This window comes from Saccopteryx leptura, chromosome 3 (genome assembly GCF_036850995.1).
Source record: "Saccopteryx leptura isolate mSacLep1 chromosome 3, mSacLep1_pri_phased_curated, whole genome shotgun sequence".
Classification (NCBI taxonomy): Eukaryota; Metazoa; Chordata; class Mammalia; order Chiroptera; family Emballonuridae; genus Saccopteryx; species Saccopteryx leptura.
Genome location: NC_089505.1, coordinates 240500310 through 240506337, shown reverse-complemented (window position 1 = coordinate 240506337; position 6028 = coordinate 240500310). Strand labels below are relative to the sequence as shown.

General features: G+C 44.9%; 1 pseudogene; it reads left to right on the top strand.

Annotated features, from left to right (window-relative positions):
• The first annotated feature begins 454 nt into the window (after positions 1–454).
• On the top strand, positions 455–3367 carry LOC136397869 (T-cell surface glycoprotein CD1e, membrane-associated-like; annotated as a pseudogene).
• Positions 3368–6028: the final 2661 nt, after the last annotated feature.

Genomic DNA, 6028 nt, shown 5'->3' with positions numbered 1-6028 from the left:
AGAGGAGCAGAACCACAGAGGGATCAGGAGTGAGGACACTGCTCAATCCATGAGGCACTACAAGAACCTTCTGTTACATCTTTTATGGAAAAGAACATTGAGACTCCAAGGGTGGACTTGAGTTCCCCAACACCAAAATGTTCTGTATTTTCCAGCTGGACCTCGGACTGCAGACATTGTTATAAGCCAGGACTCCCTTTATAGTTGTTGGTGCAATGAGGAGGTCAGGAGGCAGACAAGAGCAAAAAGCAAATCTGGAAGCCAGACATGAAGAGATGGAGGGAAAATGAGAGACCCTGTGGGAGACCTGTGGCTGAGGGAGGCAGTCGGGTATCTCTGACAGGGAAGTGAGAGAGGGAGAGGCTGATTTGTTTTTGTGGAAAGGATAGTAACTACAGAAGAGTTCAAAAGGGTTTGGACAGGAAGCTGATCTCTGAGTCTGCAGGCACTTGTTCTGCTGAGGCATCCTTACCTACCAGAGCTGCAATGCTGCTGCTTCTGCCCCTGCTCTTCAAGGGAATTCTCTGCCATGGGCCAGGTACAGGGGGTAAGAAGAACCCAGGTGGAATGAGACCTGTGGTTGGGCAAAGCAGGGTGGAGAAAAGTTCTGGACAGAGTCTGGAGGCACAAAATAATATTCCTACTAGACGCCCTTGGAATCTGCATGCCAGGCGAGGGCCAGGCATTATCCTTGACCCCCATCTCTTTCTGATTTTGGGGATAAGAATCTGGATCAGGGGGAAGGAGATATGGGACTATGTACAAACTCTGTAAGTATTCCCATTTTTCATTTCCTACATGGGCCCCTCTTCTCTATTCCTTTCACCCGCTCTCTATTGTCACTTCTCTGTCTTTCAGCTACCCGAGTTCTAGCACCTCATCATCCAGCAACAGAAGAGCCCCCCTCCTTTCGCTTGCTTCAAACTTGTTCCTTTGCCAACCAGACCTGGCAGCACATGGAGAGCTCAGCCTGGCTGGGCGAGCTGCAGACTCATCACTGGGACCCTGTCTCGGGCACCATCCAGTTCCTGTGGCCCTGGGCTGGGGGTAATTTCAGCAAGGAGGAGCTGAAGAACATCAGGCGTTATTGCAGTTGTACATGCACAGCTTCCCCCGGGAGGTGCAGGCATTTTCCAGTCAGTTTCAGCTTGAATGTGAGTTTGCCTTTCCAAGCTGATATTTGTCTGAAAGTTCCCACCAGGGTAGGTGATATATGGGCTCTGACTATTATTCAACGTTCCTGACATTGTATTCTGTCTCCCTGGCTCACTCTTTTTATTTATTTATTTATTTGTTTATTTGTTTGTTTAGCTTCATCTTTTACCACTATTCGCAATATACCCTCACCCCCAAATACAAAGAAGGACCTATATGTACATATCCCTGCACACGCTGGAATATACCCTCATATTCTGGCTTCTTGTAATATTTGTTGCCTTTTAATTTCTTCCCCTCATCCTTGGCCTGAGGCTCAGCCTTTCACAACCAAGATCTGCCCTTCCTTCTCCCTGGCCTGAGTGTTCATAGACCTAACCAGGACCTAACAACTCCCCAGTAAGGTCTTCCTGCTGCTCTGCTATCTTTCTAACAGTCTTCCCATCTAACACTTCACATTAATTGTTTCAACATTCCTTTATTATTTTAACATATTCTTCCCACAGATTTTCTTCACTTTTATTACCAAACTTTAGTCTTCCATGTCATTCAACAGAAAATGTCTCTTCCCTTGAACTCCTTTATTTTCTAGATAGTTGACTTTTTCTCCCTACAATTTGATCTGTATTAATTATCTTTTCCTTGTCCACCCTCAGATCCCTTTGAGATCCAGGTATCTGCTGGCTGTGGAATGCATTTTGGAAAAGCCCCAGAGAGCTTTTTAAATGCAGCATATCAAGGATCAGATTTCCTGAGTCTCCAAGAAAATTCCTGGAAGCCGTCTCCAGGAGCAGGTAGTCAGGCTCAGAATGTCTGTAAGATGCTTAATCACTACCGTGTTATTAAAGAAGTTGTGCAGGGCCTTCTCAGTGACACCTGCCCTCGGTTTCTGTCAGGCCTCCTGCAAGGAGGGAAGTCAGACCTGGAACGACAAGGTGAGCACAACCTCCTCTCCCCTCATAGCTTCAGTGTTTAGCTCTTTTATTTGAGTTTTCTCTTTATCATCCCTTTGAAACATGAAATAAGAGGCTTGAAGGTTAGTGTGGGCTCTGGGCTGTTTCCCCAACAAGAAAAAGAGTGATTACTCAAACTGCTAACGTTCCCGAGCCATGAAACTGAAAGTGGGATGCCCTGCTAAACTCCATTTCTTCTTGTCTTTTTCCAGTGAAGCCACAGGCTTGGGTGACCAAAGGCTCCAGTCCTGGTCCTGGCCGTCTGCTGCTGGTGTGCCACGTCTCTGGCTTTCATCCAAAACCTGTGTGGGTGATGTGGATGCAGGGTCAACAGGAGCAGCGGGGCACTCAACTAGGTGAAGTCCTGCCCAATGCTGATGGGACGTGGTATCTTCAAGTAACCCTGGATGTGGCAGCTGGACAGGCTTCTGGCCTGTACTGCCGAGTGAAACACAGCAGCCTGGGAGGCCGTGATATAATCATCCACTGGGGTGAGAAAGAACGAGGGCTCCACTGGGAAATGACAGTCTTCCCATAGTTCCAGAGCTAATGATTGAGCAGCTGGAGAATGGATAGGACTGCTATGCACCAGAGGAAAAAAGTGGGAGAACACAAATCCTAAAGAAGGGTAATTAAATTTCAAGAAAAGAGAAGAATATTAGAGGTGCTAAAGAGAAATAAAGAAAGAAGAAAATAATTTGGTAAAAAGGAGAGAAGAGGATGAGATCAGACATAGAGATTCAGGAAGAATTGAAATAAAGGCTCTAGAAATATAGAAGGAAACTCTTGGAAGGTCCCAACCCTGTGAAATGAGAAGCATTAACTGAGGTAGGATAGAAGTCTCTCATAGAGTGACATTATTTTGTCCCCAATCAGATGGATACCTCATCTCCCTGATATTGATCTGTTTGGCTGTAGCAGTTACTCTGGTTACAGTGCTTGTGGTAGGTTCATGGATTAAACAGCACAGGTGAGACTTTTCTTATTTTGTTTCTTTAACACACTTATCCATTTATTCTTTCTTTCCTTTACTGTTTTTCTTTCTCTCTAATTTTCCTATCTTTTAGATCAAAATCTTCTTCTTTTCCCACAGCTCAAATCAGAGTCTCTGCTCTCCCCGTGCTCCCAGCCCTGCCGCTCCCACGGACGGCAACACCCAGGAACCCAGAGGTTCAGGAAACCACCTCTGCCTGGCACAGAGATCTTGGATCAAAAATAAATTGTTGAAGAAATGGAAAATGACCTTGAACCAACTGTGATGTTATTAGCTTTACCTTATACATAAAATTCTGGTCTGCTTCTCTTGAACCTGCTTCATACTAATAAATAAAGCATGCCTTTCTAAAACAGTTTTTTTTAACAAAAATTCTGACTTATTTGTAAATTTGACCCCTCTTCCCCATCATGTGACAATGTTTTTTCTGCTTTTGCCACCTGTCTATGGATCCCTCAATATCTAATGAAGATGTCTGTTTCTGAATCTTCCACAAAAGTTACCCTGGAAGGCTTGTAAGGTATTTCCCTGCTGAGGAAGGAAGAAGGACGTAGCCACAAAGTGTGGAATAGCAAAAGCTTTATTTAGTAGAGCATATCATGGACGAAGTTCTCTGGTCTGCAAGACAGGCCAAAAAAGTTGTGCTGCCTACCCTGTTTGGTGGTAATTTATAGCATTGATAGGGTGGTCAGGTTGATATGATGTGGCAAAATTTCATTGGCTGAGAGTCAGTTGGTCTTTTTTCAAAAGGCTTCTGTGAAGTTTCTTTTGGCAGAATGGGTGTGGGTGGTTCCAGCCAAAGTTCCCAGGCCTGATTCCTCACATGAGTTTCCCCTACTGCCAACCGACCTCACATGGCTCAGTTGAAATCTCAAAACAAGTACCAGATGATCTTATTATGTCTGTAATCTAATGAAAAAATAAATAAATAAAATAGAAACAGATTCATGGATACAGAAAACAGGCTAATAGTTGTCTAGTTGTCAGAGGGGAGGGTTTTTGCGGGCTGGGTAAAAAAGGTGAAGGAATTAAGCAGAGAAAACCACATAGACACAAAAAACAGTACGGTGATTAACAGAGGATAGTGGGAAAAGGAGGGTTAGGGGAGGCAGAATAGGGTAACGGGGTGATTGTTGGGTTAGCAAAGAAGGGATGCACAAGGCCTGGTGAATTTTATAAAAGGTTTATTTATGCGTCTGTGGCCAGGTGGGCTGAGACCCTAGTGGCATCAGCAGTGAGAGAAAGAAAAGCCTCAACCTATATAGGGCGGAGTTTGGTGTATCTCTCGCTGCAGGGAGAAGAATTCTGTTCTCTGTGGTGGTTTAGGAGAGGTGGGATGGTGCTAAGTAAAGAATGTTCAGGTAAGTGATGAGGGAGGACTAACTCTCAGGGTGTCCCAGAGTTGGGTACAGGTAAGACATGAATAAGGATTGCTTAGAATCTAAGCCTTAGATGAAAAGTCATGGGAACTCCCTTGGTCCCAGGTCACCTAAAGTTCAGCCTGGCTATTTGAGGTTATTGGTAAAAGGCTCTGGACCCAAACCTAACAGAAATAAAAGGTGATGAAGAGATTTCACTTGCCCTGGTGAACACACAATATAATATTCAGATGTTGTATTATAGAAATGTACACTTAAAACCTATAAATTATTTAACCAATGTAATCCCAGTACATTCAATAAAAAATAAATAAGGGAAATTCCAAGATGGCAACAGAGTAAGAATATGTCCCAACTGCTACCGCCCAGGACCAAAAGAAATTTACAACTAAATTTAAGAACATTCATCTTGAAAAACAACTTTGAACTAAATGAAGAGGAGTCTATATCCAAAGATCACAGAAGAAGCCACATCGAGACTGGTAGGAAGGGCGGAGACGAGGAAAGGGCTGCACTGCTCCCAGTAGTCAGAGGCAGAGGAGGGTCTGAATGGACTCAATGCAGGGAAGTTCGCCCAGAGAGGGGAGGGTCCTAAGCCCCAGGCCTTCAGCCCCAGTGTAGAGCCCTAGAGCCTAGAAGAGGTACCAGTACAACATTTGGCAGTGAAAAGAGCAGAGGAATCTTTCTGCACAAAAGAGACAGAGCTTTGGAGATGCAAGCTTTGTCTTAAAGGGCCAGTAAAATAAAAAAAAATCTTGTTCAAAGCCACTTGACTGGGGCTCTAGTAGAGAAAGGACTAAGAGGAATGGAGTTGTGTGAGGAGAATGTGAAGTTGGTGACTCAAGGAGAGACTCTTAGGGATGGTCACCAGAAACATTATACTGAATCATTCTCCAGTGCTATAGTGGTCATCTTTTTGGGGTGGAACACTCCACTCCTTGAAACATCAATGTGGGTGAAAGCAACTGCTCCACCTTAAGGAGACTGTGCCAATCTGAGAAGTATGCCAGGAAGCAGGGGGTGCCTCAGGACTCAAGTGTCTGGCATTGAGGCCAGAGCTTTTCACATATTCTCACATGATGTGACTCGTGCTTCTGCGTCACATAAGAATCAGTAGAAACTGTCTGTAATGCAGGCAAACCACATCCCTGGGTCTCAAAGGCAACACCCACCAGACTCTTTGTCCACACCCTACTAAGTTCTGTGAAAAAAAGTCAGGACAGACTGACACCAGGGGCTGTGGAATGGGAGCCACAGCCGCCACCCTTCTTAATCCTTGAATTGTCCCAGGCTCTAGAGTATACCAGAGCTTTTATTTCAGTGGCTGACCCAACAAGCAGCCAGCACATAGAGCCAGCAAGAGGCGAAAATCAGGGAACTTTGGGACTTTTCTGACTTTACCGCATAGCCAGTGTGAGTAAAAGTCAGCCTAGCTGTGTGGCTTGTTATTTTCATGTGCACCTGGTCCCAGCAGAGGCAGCCACAAACTTTGTTTTGCTTGGAGCTCTAAGAAGGTTGCTGAGGTCTAGTCACAGCAGTCACGGCCA